Source organism: Polypterus senegalus, chromosome 1, assembly GCF_016835505.1.
Source record: "Polypterus senegalus isolate Bchr_013 chromosome 1, ASM1683550v1, whole genome shotgun sequence".
Lineage (NCBI taxonomy): Eukaryota > Metazoa > Chordata > Cladistia > Polypteriformes > Polypteridae > Polypterus > Polypterus senegalus.
Genome location: NC_053154.1, coordinates 279718117 through 279732592, shown reverse-complemented (window position 1 = coordinate 279732592; position 14476 = coordinate 279718117). Strand labels below are relative to the sequence as shown.

Genomic DNA, 14476 nt, shown 5'->3' with positions numbered 1-14476 from the left:
TGTCACTAAAAATGAAACTTGTTAGTTAACAATATAAATATTGACAACAATGAAGCCATACATGACAGTATATTTAAAAGACAATAAAAAGTGTAGTTAAAATATTGCTACTATTGGCTTTGTATTTGGTAGTTAATTTCACAGCATTAAAGACAGGAGTAAAAATTACTGCATTAATAATTTTTCTCACTGTTCTCAGTTTAAAGATTACTTTTTTAATAGCATCTAAGCATCAACAGATTTAAGGTATGCTGCCCTATTCCATCAGTCATTTATTCTCAGACTTGTTTATTATTACACATTAAGGTTTTTTGTTTTTGTTTGTTTGTTTTTTAATATAATGGTCTTCTAACTTGAGTTTCTCCCATCTATTTCCTCCCCTCCAAATGCATGTTGATGGTGTTTATACATGTGAAATTGAGGGGATTTCCTCCTTTGAAATAAATTTAAATTAGTGCATATTGTAGAAACCGCATATTTCAGTCGTTTTCATACTGAAATGTACAGTGGCATGCAAATGTTTTGGCACCTTTGCTTAAAATGTTTGTTACTGTGAATAATTAAGTGAGCAGGAGATGAACTTGATCACCTAAAAGCTTAAATTTAAAGATGACACATTTCTTTAATATTTTAAGAAAGATTGCATTTTTATTTCCATCATTCACAGGTACAAAATACCAACAAAATGAAAAGGGCCTGAAGCAAAAATTTTGGGCACTTGATTTTGTCAGTATATAGTAACACTCCTTTTGTAGGCATCAGAGCTTGTAAACGCTTCTTGTAGCCAGCTAAGAGTCTTTCTGCTCTTACTTGGTGGTATTTTCACCCATTCATCCTTGCAAATGGCTTCTAATTGTGTAAGATTCTTGGTCCATATTGCATGCATTGCTCTTTTGACATCTATCCACAAAATTTCGGTGATGTTTAGGTCAGGGGAATGTAAGAGCCATGGCAAAACAACAGCTTGCACCGCTTGAGGTATTCCATTGTAGATTTTGAGGTATGTTTCAGATCATCTTGTTGTAGGGCTCATCCTCTTTTTACCTTTTTTACAGATGGTGTGATGTTGTCTTCCAGAATTTACTGGTATTTAATTATTTCCTCTACACATGACATGTTCCCTGTGCCACTGGCTGCAGCACAAGCCCAAAGTGTGATTGATCCACCCTCATGTTTAATAGTTGGAGAGGTGTTATTCTATTTTGACTTCATCAGTCCAAATGACTTTTTTCCAAAATGTATCATGCTTGTTTAGATGTTCATTTGCAAATTTCATGTGCAGAATTTTGTGGCTAGAGTGCAGCACAGGTTTTCTTCTGCTGAGTCTACCTTGAAGGTCGTATTTGTTCAGGTGTTTCTGCACAGTAGAACAGTGCACCACCACTCCAGAGTCTGATAAATCTTCCTGAAGGTCTTTTGCAGTCAAATAGGTGGATTTTATGTGCTTTTCTAGCAATCCATCAAACATGATCTGAAGAAACAGCTATTTGAAAACACTTGCTGTCTTCTTGTAGCTTTCTCCTGTTTTGTGATCATCATGTGCTAGGCAGTTGTTTAGAAGAACCCATAGCTGTTGATTGTTGGAAAAAGGTTTTAGGTGTCAGAATTTATACAGGTATGCATTTTGCATCACCTCAGATTTCCTAAGAATGGCTGTGAACAAGCGCCCCAAGTAGCAAGTGAAAGTCTGAGACCTCAAATATCTTGCGGTGCTCAAACTTTTCATGATGCTTTTTTTTTTTTTCTTCAATGTACAATTTTACAATACACTAACCTTGCATAGAATGCTGAAAAGAAATTTGTCATTTTTATAGCTTTTGGTGATCTGTTCGTCTTCTGCTCACTTAACTATTCACAATAACAGACATGTATCCAAATCAAGAGATGTACATTTTGTTTATTCAAGAGTGAAAAGAGAGATGAAACTACTAGTTGACATACCATGTATTTAAATATTGTATAATATGGGCTGGAGCCATCTCCAGGTAGCATGCCTGCCTGGTGCCCAGTGATTGTTGGCATAGGCTCCAGCTGCCCCATGACCCTGCCCTGGATGAACAAGTTTAAAAAAAAAAAAAAAACTGATGAGGAATGTCATAAATATTCCCAGTATGCTCAGTACTTGTGGTATGACCTTCTTAGAAATCGATTACACAATTACAAATCTGGTAGAAGGGTGACGGCAAAATACTGGATCTCCCATTTTTGTGACACTTGGATGCTAAAGCCCAAAGAACCCTTGAAAAGCAGTAGTAGTTGTGCCAATACATAATGCGTTTATAGACTCAAATCATGGAAGCCATGTCTTCATTGCTGTCTAGTGCAGACATTTTAAATTGTTTTGTTTTGAAAATGATCTTCAGTTATAACAAGGATTAATTGATAAATTTAACTTAAATAATTTTATCATGGAAAAAATATGAGAAAATGCTGCATTCATTGAACACAAATAATTTGGAAATATACATTTATAATATTTAATTTAATCAGAGATTATTTAACAAGTAAGAGAACAAATAATTGTTTAGTTCAGATAATCATAAACACCCAGATATAAATTAGAACACTAAAACTAGTTGTGGTTTACATTTTATAACAGTATTTTGAACATTCCAGAAGTTTGTCTAATACGGAAAATTAAATAAAAAAAATGTCAATTTGAGCTGCTAATTAGCATTTTCAAGATTAATTTTAAACTAAGAATTTTGAAAAAGTAGTCTTCAGTTTGTTGTGTTGCCTAGGCTGAATATAGACAGGTGACGTGTCTTAATGGGGGTACACACATTGACTTTTGTAGCAACATGTTGGTTCACTTTTGACTGGCACATAAACTGACCCTCTCAACTTGTGCCTTACAGATTTGTGCATAATTTTTATGTAAGAGTTTATATGGCTATTGTTTTAATAAAAAATCTGTATATAACATTTTACCTTTCATGTGCTCTTTAAACATTTTAATGAAGAATTCATATTAAATTAATTGTGAAGTTTGAAAATTCTTTTAAGTGTGCAGTGTTAAGGAAATGGTATTCCATTTCTTCAGTTCTTTGTTTGACCCACTTACTGTATTTATAATAAAATTGCCTTTTGTTGTAGTTTATAATTTTAAGCTTTATTAGATCAAATTTGGAAGTCAGGTATTTTTTAATATCTAAGGCCCTAATGAACGGTTATGTATTCTTAAGTGTATTAAATCTTTTTACAAATACAATGTGGTTGTCTTTCTGTTTAAAGGTTCCTTGTTTTAAGAGAATAATTTGATATTTCATCCCTTTTCTCTGTTAGTAATTAATGACTCATATATTTAAACTGGTTCTTTATACATCTTGTAGCATTTTAACAGACATTTTCTTTTGTGATCTTTGTGTTAGTAATGCAGTTCAAACTTATTTATCATGACTGCTGTAGTACATGATGATGTCTGCCTATATACTGTATGGCCATTTAATATTTGCCATTCAGACTTTCCAGTATTGGTCTTCTATTGAATTAGTTTAACAAAAAAATACTTTAAAGGTGTGATGTTCTGCATTCTGAAAAAGTGAAAAACCTGCAAAGAAAGACATACCTTGGTATAACCTTTAACAGCATGTGTGGTATTTCATATCAAGCACTCACAGAAAGAGGATGGTAAACACATCTACCAGCAAGTCTACAAATAAATTGGCATATTGGGAATCATTAAATTCGTTACAAAGGAAGTGAAGAAACCAAAGGATAGCCTTGAGACTTTAAAATCTGTGAATGGTGATGATGCACCTTTGTACTGTAATGTGAAGTATTGGACCAAGAAATGTAAATGGGATTAAGAGTCAGTTGGAGTTGACCCCCACATGGGGTGTCCTATGGAGGCATCTTTACAGAAGATTGCCAAAAAGTGGAAGACTGTTGTGTTAAGGTTAATGTTATAGCTCAGGAACTAGGTATTTCAGCTGACACATTTTCCTCATTCACCCTTACTCATTTGATGATGTCAAGGGTCATTCCCAATTTGTTCCCTGAATGCTGCCATTGGATCAGAAATGTATGCTTGTGTAAAAGCATACTTGCTTACCATTTCAGTCAGTTATTGTCCTATAATTTCAGTGTTGCACATCCACCACCCCATTTGTTTATTAAGAGAAATGTCTTGCATACAGTTAAGGATTGTTTGTGGTTATTCCCTTTCAGACTGGTACTTAAAGTACCACTAGACATGGTTACAGTACACGTTTCTTCTCGAAGAGGTTTATAGATGTATGGGAGGGCAGCAGATTTTTTTTATTTTTTAAAATACGTTCTTAAAAGGCAGGCAAGGCTGAAAGAGATCTCCAATGTTGACACTGCCCTTGTTTTTTTTTTAATTTTTTTTTTCTCTTGCAGCTTTGTTTTGGTGATTTTTAATGATATTTTATGCTGGTGTTTTTTCTACACTTGACCCACAATGTGGTTTAGCTCTGGCTGTGGTACCCTTTTTTAATTTTGAGATATGTTGTCAATTACCCAAATAAAAAAAAATGGGGGTTTGGTATAAAGTGTACAGTATTTAAAATGTTTTATGTTACATTTCATTAATTAATTTAACTGATGGTAAATCCTTCTGCTTTATGCATTTCAGCACTTTGACAGGTGAGTTGACTTTTTTCAAGGTCACAGTGTTCGTTTTGAAAATGGAAACACCTGCCTTGTGAATTACAAGCCAAATCCGTGAGCATTTTGCCAGACTGTCAGTTTTTATTGGTGAATTTACTTTGTATTGAATCATATTTGCTTATATCTATGTATATCTTTGCAACAGCTGTAGGTTTTTAGTCTGTGAACGTAAAGGAATAATGGCTGCCATTGGTACAATCATTTTGTGAAAAGAAGATTGGATTATTGTTTGTGTAGTCAGGCCAGGATGTTTTTGATTGCTACAGTTTTTCTTTATTTAGCAGATACCTTTATCCAAAGTAATGCAAAAATCATATCTACTATACACATATATTTGAATCTAGTACAGCACACTTAACATTTTAAGATGTTGACCAAAACAGGAAATAGTGGCTTGCTTGGCAAAATAAACTGTAACCATTCTTTCTCATTCTGTCTGAATTCATTAAATTATATTAATTGTATGTTTGGTTGCCTGACAGCTTGTGGTGGCATCTTGCAATGTCTCTCCACTGAAATGTAGTATTGTTTCATTGGGCATAAACTCAGGAGTAAAGGCACCTTGCTGGTGTTGAGGGATTTCCTCCAAATTGAAGTGCAAGCCATGTAGACGGATATTGCTTTATTGTACTGCTAAATTGTGCTACTAAGTTGGTTTTGTTTTCATTTAAAAGCCACACATGATTCATTTTAAGCATTAGTTCCTTCAAAGCTTAAACATACTCCTGTGTAATGTTTGATAGTGAACATAGTTGACCACAATTTTTTTTAGTATACAGTATATGAGTATATATAGCAATTTGGAAATTACATGGTAACTGTGATGGATAGAAGCTGACACAATACAACACATCTCACAGCATAGCTTCCATGTTCACATGACCTTGGTTTCAGTTAGACTAATGGCAGAGTGCTGCACTGTACATGTTTGAACTGCCCATAAGTCATCATTAACATGTTGTATTGTGTCCACTTCTATCTGTTGTGGTGAACTAATAATCTTCAAATTACGAGATTTTCCCCTTGTAATAATGGAACTTGTCATTTTCCTGTGGCCTTGGGATTCTTCTGAAACTCAAGATTTGTTTGTCTTTTTGATTGGTAATTCTAAATTAGCTCGGTACAGGTTTCTGTCCTGTGCTTGTATCATTATAGAAACTGTGTGGAAGGACATGATGAATCATTTACTCTTACTGCAGTGGCTTAGTAAATTTTAGAGGAGATTTAAATTAGGGGTGTTATTCTTTTGATCTTTTTTTTTTAAACATTATATTTTGATTAAATGTTTCATTATTTCTTTCCTTACTTACATGCCATATTTGTCATGTTTTATAGATATACTTTAGTTGATGGCTTTTTCATATGTATTTATGATTTGATCCCTGTTTTGATATATTTATGTACCATTTTAGCTTCTCACTGTTATGTGCCAGCTACTAACACACACTTTATTTTTGGCCTGCAAGTTATCTTCTAGAAAAGCTTGCGTTATGTCCATTACATGCTCCTTATATGAAAACCACCCATGGTACTCATGGATATAGAGGAGAACTGATATCATTCGCTCAAATGTAAGTGGTAAAAATCTGCGATGAAAGTTATGTTTAACTTAATTTTGTTTTGTCATACATTAAGTTCAAAATGCAGAAGACATACAAAACCAGGAGCTTTGTTCCTTCAAAATTGACAAGTTAGGCTTTAAGTCCCTTTCTTCATGCCTGGAATCATGTAGCATATTTTTAATAAATTACTAAATATGCTTTACATAAAGCAATTATCATGCAAAATTTAACTGCAAGGGAGAAAAAGTGCAATTCAACCCCAAATGTTAATTTTGAATCTTTTTAAGAAAGTGGTCCAAGCAAGTCAGATTTTGCTGCTTCTTTAATTTGGATCTGCAATTGAGATTTCTGCGTCTGAGTCTGCATTTTTATTTTTTATATGCAAGTAATATGTCTGCTGCAGGCATGTAGAGACCTGATAACTGCAAATCTAATGAATTCTTATACTAACCGGTTCATGCTTGGGCTGGGCAGTTTCTATAATTTCAGACAAGTTTACACCATAAGGTTTTGTTCACTCAACCTGTTTCTTGTTTGTTTTTCAGTTGCATTACTTACTGTAGGCGACTCATTCTAGGTCTCAATGCTGCAAAAATGTTAGCTGACACAGCAGCTCCATAAGCACAGAGGTCTTTTGCTTTGGGCTTTGGCAGTCTGCTTTGTAGTCCAGCTGGTCAATAGGTGAGTCGTGAAGCTATTTAGTTATTTTCCTGCAATATTCAGATGAAACTCAACATCTTTTCACTCTGCTGCTGCATTGCTTATGTAAGACCTTTGACACAGAAGTAATTATTTAGCATTACCTTACATCTTCCTTTTAAGTGATCACTGCCAAACGAATTATTACTGACATTTTATATCATAGGTCCTTAAGGAAAAAGAAGGCAGCATTTGGTTAGTTTTCTAGTTGCTCTGATTTAATTTGTGAGACAGTTTATGTTCTCTCTTTGCCTTTGCTCAGGAAGCCATAAATCTGTTCTAGAACATCCAACCATCCATTCTCCAACCCACTATATCTTAACTAGAGGGTCACAGGGGTCTGCCGGAGCCAATCCCAGCCTACACAGGGCGCAAGGCAGGAAACAAACCCTGGGCAGGGCGCCAGCCCACCGCAGGGCACGCACACACTAGGGACAGTTTTAGGATCGCCAGTGCACCTAACCTGCATGTCTTTGGACTGTGGGAGGAAACCCACGCAGACACAGGGAGAACATGCAAACTCCACGCAGGGAGGATCCAGGATGCGAACCCGGATTTCCTAACTGCAAGGCAGCAGCAATACCCACTGCGCCACCATGCCATCCTCTTCTAGAACATGTTAAGCAAAATTTTGAGAAGTGGCATTTTCCTTGTTAATCTTGCTTTATTGTCCTGGTTTATTACCTATTGCACAACTCAAACTAGACCTTAAAATGTTAGAAAGTTTTTAAAAGTTTTACTTGTAAGAATTTGATTATACTGCCAAACCAGTGACTCCTTCCCACAGCTTCGACATCAGAAACATTGACGTCTTCAACATGTAAAATTGACTTTCTGCAGAAGATCATTGTGATCCATTGAAATCATAACTGACTTAACCGACAAGGAGGTGAGTTACCAAACTAACAGCATTTGCTTTCCATGAAACTTTTGGTATCCAAACCAACTTCTTTGCTTTTTTGTCGCCCTGTTTGCTGAGTATGGGCCCAGACAGCTTTAAATTGAAAAATAAACTACAGTGTCGTGTACAAATTATCCTTACATAGCACGAAGGGTTACAAGTTCAGGGGCTCACCAGACTTTAACCTTGAAACAATATCAACTCAACTATGGCTACTCTTCACAGCTGCAAAGAATCAGAGATATACAGTAAGCTATATACAGTATCACAAACCCCAGAGGTTAGCATGCGTACATACAGCACACAAACACTTAAGTTAACAACAGAAACTTATCAAATGTCTTTTGATTTCAATAGCCACTTACAGAAATTGAACTCTTCATAGGCACAGCCAGAGAAGTCTTCAGTTATATAACAATACATTTCTGATATTGGTCTCCATTCTTTTTTGTTACATTACAGTGGCTATCTGTGATGGAGCAAACGGTAGTAGACTTTTTGCACCTCTTTACTGGGTCAAAATTGAGCTGCAAACATACAGTTTAAGAAATAGGCGTTCCTTGTTTTAATGCAAAGAATAAGTGGTTCTTCCCTCCAAGCCCCATTGCTAAACGGGAAAATTTAGGTTGTGTATGCGCACCCACCCAAAAGAACACTGTAGTGCCCATGAAGCTAGTGCAATGAGCTGGAAGTAACCTTATTTCACATGCTACCAAAAGCTATTTCTCTAGATAAGAAATTAAAATTGAATATGTAATGGAGAATTAGAACATAATGCTTAAGGAGGATGAGGTTAAAAGCTGTTGTAAACATTATAATAGTAAGCTATGTTGGTGAGGAAAGCTTACTGCTTGTTTTGCACATCTGGATGAACTGTGCCACATCAGCCCTTAATGCAGAAACACCCCTGCTTAATATCAGTAAAATTAGACAGCTGGTCTTAATCTTCAAGAAGCAGACCACCACCTTTTTCCTTAATGATTTGAAAAGGATGCAACACATCTTGACTATTGTAAAGCACGCTCACCAATGCTGTTACTTCCTTACACATCTGAGGACACCCTTGATGACTCCATTTTTGTTTTCCAGCGTTTACAAGTGCACAGAGGAGTCCATCCTCACTAGCTCCATCCTATCCTGGTATGGCACCCCCTTGGCTCAAAACTGTAGAGGGTGGTGAAAGTGACACATAACTTTGCCAATATTAAGCTGCCTTTTATTCATGACATACCATACAGAGCACAAATTTAGAAAGGCAAACAGGGTAACTAAAGACCTCGGCTCTCCTGCACAGCCGCTTGTCTCCTGCACTGCTCACTTTAGATGAACAGTCAAATCATTGGAACTTACACCACGAGATTCAGAGGACAGCTTCAATCCTCAGGTCATGTAGCCACTTAACAGCATCTGTAAGTGTCTTTATTTGCATCTGAATGTGTCTGTCTTATATGTTCAATGTTCCCTTCAGTCTATGTTGAATTCATTTTTTTGTCTGTTGTTTGTATTGTATTGCTGTCACTAGTCTGTGAGAGACAAGTCAGAATTTAGTTTTAATTCATAGCCTGCAATGTGAGAGCAAGGCACATAGGCATCAGAACTACACCATGGAGCATTGATGGTCTCGTCTTATTAATCATGTTTTCTTTTAGATCGTGTGGATGTTCAGGTGCGTGAGTGTCATTTTCCTGGGAAAGAGAGAGCAGCTGGATGCAATATGGGCAGATGACAAGCCAGAAGAGACATTGCAATGCACTGGGCAATGTTCTGCAGGTAAACACTGGGCCATGGCATTCATGTGGATGTTACTTTGACAAGTACCATTTACCTAAAGATTGTTTCAGACCACGTACCATAAATCCCTTCACGGCAACAGTATTCTCTGATGGCAGGTTAGGTTGACTGCCATTTTCAAATTGCCAGGCCATAGTCTAGAGTTGTGCCTGGTGCTAACCTGCCAGTCTTTGATCCTCACTGTCTTATGGTTTGGCATTTGACTGCAGGGCCTTTGATCACAGTTTATGTTTATGTCTTTGTCAAAATTTTAATAATAAAACAATAGAAGTAATCTTTATTTTTTGCACTTAATACTTTTGACTAACAGATGATTGTTAGGCTTTAAGAACTATTAGTATATCTGCTGGTTTCAAGACTTTATTCACAATGTTCATATGAAAAGGTGCCAGAAATAATTGGCATTGCATTATCCCACTTGTCTATTTTATACTTTTATAGCCTTTTGTTTCCAATAACAACATAAAAATAAGTCATAAAGGAAGACACTGCTGATGCCAAACTTCCATTTCCTTGCAGGAAGCCACCTGTCACAGACTGGAGCAGATCTTCCCTGCTTCTAGTAGCACTTGACTTTACTTTTACACAGTACACAATTGCATTAGCACTGGTCACCTCTTTGAGTCCATGATGTGACAGGCAGGTCTGCTGGGCCTTTGAAGCCTTGCTGTTGAGAAGATTAGATTGAGATATGCAATCTGAGCAAACCACTGGAGTAAACTGAAGTTACTGCCATTTTCATATAACCAGTGTGAGGTGGAGTGTGCTTATGACAAGGCATATCGTCTTGCTTGAAGTATCCATTTTAAAAACTGTGGCTATAAAGGTATGCAAATGGTTAGCAGTAAGGCTTAGGTACATGGTCGCATTATAATGATGCTCATTTGGTGTTAGCAGGCTAAAAGTGTGCCAAAAAACACTTGTCTCACCATCGTATTCCCTGAATCAGCCTTCATTCTTGACACAGGGTATCATGGATCCATGGGTTTGTGCCATTTATTCCAGAGAATTTGATCATGCTGCCTAGACGTCACAGCTAAAGTTAAGAATTCTCAGGCAAGGTGACATTCTCCTATTCTTCATTCATCCAATTTTGGTCAGCTTGTACCCACTGTAGCCTCATTTTTCCTATTCCTAGCTAGCAGACATAAGTCTTCTGTTGCTGTAGTGTAACCACTTCAAGTGATATCCTTCTGTGTACATCTGAGCTGCTATTTGAGGATCTGTGGCCTTCCTCTTAACTTGAGTGAGTCTGGTGGCCATTCTCTTCTACACTTGCTCTTTAACAGACTGCTTTTACTTACACCAGATGTTTGTCTTTATATTTGTACTCTTTAAAGGTTGTACTGTGTGAGTGTCCTATGCTACCAGCTATTTTTGAGTTGCTGGCTCCATCCTTAATGCCACAGTCTAAAGATACTTAAATAGCATGTCCTGCCTACTGCAGTATTTGATGGAACAACAACTAAACCTTCTGACATGTCTGCCCGCATGATTGGCCTTTTGGAAGAGCAGTCAGTGTGTTAAGGAGCTAGCCCACCTAGTGAAGGTGGCCAAAGAGGATAAAATCTCCTAACACCTTACACCAAAGTACAAGGCGGTAGCAATGTTATCAAAGGACAGACGAGTTAATTCAAAGGAAGCTGTGTGTCTAAAGGAGGTCAAGTGTCCATCTTAAATGTGATGAAACCCTTGCCAGTTCAAATATTTCTTTGTTTTACGCTATGATAATCCTAAAATGTGTGTCATACAGCAAGAATCTATGTGAGGCATCTCTAAAGGATAAAAGGAGAAAAAAAATAAAGTATTAAAGTAAAGAAATAAGGAGACACGGATTTGTGTTACAATGTTAGAAAGTAGTTAGCAGACCTGCAGAAAATATTCTTGATCGAATCTCCAAAATACTAAAGAAAATGGAGAAGCACATTGATGAAGAAAGCATTTATTTACATTTTTATAAAATCTAAAATGGCTTTGGCTTTAAGAAAGGAATTGATTGAAAAATCTAAAGCAATTTGCAATAATTTGCAATATAGAATATATTGCAAATTGCTGCAAATACAACTAGATGAAACAGTGGGAAATGCTGCTGTCCAAGTAAGGCAAAAGTAAATTGAATTCCAGAAACCTACTAAAAGCTTTTTTTTTTTTTGCTGTTTATTTCTTAAAATGTGTTTTTTTTTTTCTTTGTTAAAGCCAAATAGTTAAACACATGAAGGGTGGCGCAGTGGTAGTGCTGCTGCCTCGCAGTTAGGAGACCCAGGTTCGAACGGGGTCATGTTCTCCCCATGTCTGCGTGGGTTTCCTCCCACAGTCCAAAGATATGCAGGTTAGGTGCATTGGTGATTCTAAATTGTTCCTAGTGTGTGCTTGGTGTGTGGGTGTGTGCGCGCCCTGCGGTGGGCTGACGCCCTGCCTGGGGTTTGTTTCCTGCCTTGCGCCCTGTGTTGGCCATGACCCTGTAGTTCGGATATAGCGGGTTGGATAATGAATGGATGGATAAACACATGAAATGATGATAGTTAGGGAAAGTGAGCCATTACTTAGAAAGGAAAGGAAACGGCCATTGAACTAAATGATCTGAAGGAATGTTGCTGTCACCAACCTGGACCCATCCTGGTGGAGCTATTGAGAGTGCCTGAACTCAAAGACAACCAAGTGTGACTGAAAGAATACAATTATGAGGGTTTATAACATAGGGAAAGGTAAACAGAAAATGGTGAACGTAAAAGACAACATGAAATGACCTATCTGTACACTTCAGTGCCTCTGCTATTATGTCTGGTGGACCAGCCATATAGCCATGTAAACACAATCCTCTCGCCTCCCATGGCACTCCTGTCCACACTCTGGCCTCTCATCTCCTCTGGCCAGTTTAGTGTGTGCCGGGCCGTCCATCCAGGGTGTGAATCACTTCTTTATGGTCGGCTTCTCAATCCAAAAACTCCGTTACAATGGAGCCTTCATAAAACACGCTATGGTGCATCTGCAAATTCAACTACTAGTTTGCTAGATCTCCTTGCTGTCGTTGTCATTGTGCTGACTGTTATTGATATTGTGTGTGCTATGGAACGCAAAGTTATTACAAGTGAGTGCTTGGTTATTTACCGTATACTGTTGTTATATTCATATTTTTATAAAGTAAAAAATATACTTTCCCCAGTATGTCACAAAAACAAAAAAATGATATATTCAGGAAATAAAATGCAGATTATAAAGCAGGTTAAAACTGAAAATTCCACATAGCAGAATCATTATTTGTTTTAGCACCAGGTCATGACAAGAGCCATCTGAGTGCTGACAGAGAGATCTTACCTGCAGGCTCAATGCTGTCTTCACGTCACCTTAAGGGCTGTGTTTCTCCACCTTTTTTGTAGTTGCGACCCACCTTAGTGAATTGAACGTTTCTCCTCGGATTAAATGCATTGGTCTGGGTGCACGGCCTCTGGCAAATCTCTGTACGGGTTAATTGGATCATCTCCCAGAGTTGCAGAAAGTGAGGCAGGTGGTGTTGCCTCTGAGCCCACATTTGTGAGGAGCAGCTGGGACAGTGTGGAATTGCAGGGAAGAACTCAAGTAAAATTGGGTAGTCGGTAGTGGTGTTGTATGGCAGCCAAAGGAGGACACAGATGATAGCAGACAGTGATGACTACTACACCTGCCCAAACCCACCGCAGACTACCACTCATACCCTTACAATATATGTCCATATGCATCATTTGTTAAATATACTTCCAATAACAAAGTTTCTTATAACAAACTAGATAGATACTTTATTAATCCCAAGGGGAAATTCACAAAATCCCATAATACGTTTACCTTTTTATCCAAGTATTATTGTATATTGATGGCATTGAACTTTGAGATTACTCTGGGCTAGCCATTTTGTTAAAAGGACCTAAAGTAAATGGATAATTTTTATGGCTTATGGGGCTGCTTTAGTACATTTCTGAAGTTGCTGTCACCAGATCTGTCTTTAAAGCTTAGCTATAGCAGCACCAAGACTGAAGTGCATCTGGGATGGACTTTAATTCAGTACAGTTTTACCACCTGCTACTATGCTCTGAAATTTGGGGTGGGAGGCAATAACCTCATGCCCCCCTCACAGTCTCTTATGTCCCCTTAAATGTGAAAAAAGGAATGAATCGAACAAAAGGCAACAAGAAAAAAGAACCAAGTCACCGGTCAAGTGAAAGCCCAGTCACGAGTCGTCAGTTCAAAGCAGAGTCGACGTGCATTTCACAAGAAAATTACGGTGGATACAGCAGCTCTCGTACTGAACCTGATGCTGGATCCATGAGACAGTGGCATAAACCACTGTGTCCCCCGTGCTTCCTCTCCCCAGGTGCGTGTACGTATGCTGCAATAACCCGGTTATTCACAGTAATCTGGTTTCTGAAATGCTATATAATCTCTTATTTTGATTACGGAAATCAAGTTATTGGCCGGGCAGCACAGTGGCACAGTGGGTAGCGCTGCTGCCTCGCACTTAGGAGACCCAGATTCGCTTCCCGGGTCCTCCCCGCGTGACGTTTGAATGTTCTACCCGTGTCTGTGTGGGTTTCCTCCAGGTGCTCCGGGGTTTGTTTCCTTGCTTGCCCCCTGTGTTGGCTGGGATTGGCTCCAGCAGACCCCCGTGATCCTGCAGTTAGGATATAGCGGGTTGGATGATGGATGGATGGAGTTATTGACCTCTGAGAAACCTCATTACCAGAAATAGATCTTTGCAAATAATGCAATTGTGTGGTTGTGTAAACCCTTTACCAGATTTTGTAGTCTGCATGTTTGTTGCACTCTGTCAGCCTGCACGTGTGTTTGCTTTACACAAGCTTTCGGCAGCCACAGGTAGAAGCATCCACAAAATGCATTTCCAGAGGCAAATAGATAGATA

At 37.9% G+C, this 14476-nt stretch overlaps 1 protein-coding gene across 2 annotated transcripts in view; it reads left to right on the top strand.

Annotated features, from left to right (window-relative positions):
- Positions 1–3142, top strand: part of sufu (suppressor of fused homolog (Drosophila)) — a 111355-nt gene extending 108213 nt beyond the window's left edge. For both annotated transcript variants that reach the window (XM_039775336.1, XM_039775328.1), the window contains exon 12: positions 1–3142. This exon is cut by the window's left edge and continues 1341 nt beyond it. The gene's annotated coding sequence lies outside the window, so the exon portion shown is untranslated.
- Positions 3143–14476: the final 11334 nt, after the last annotated feature.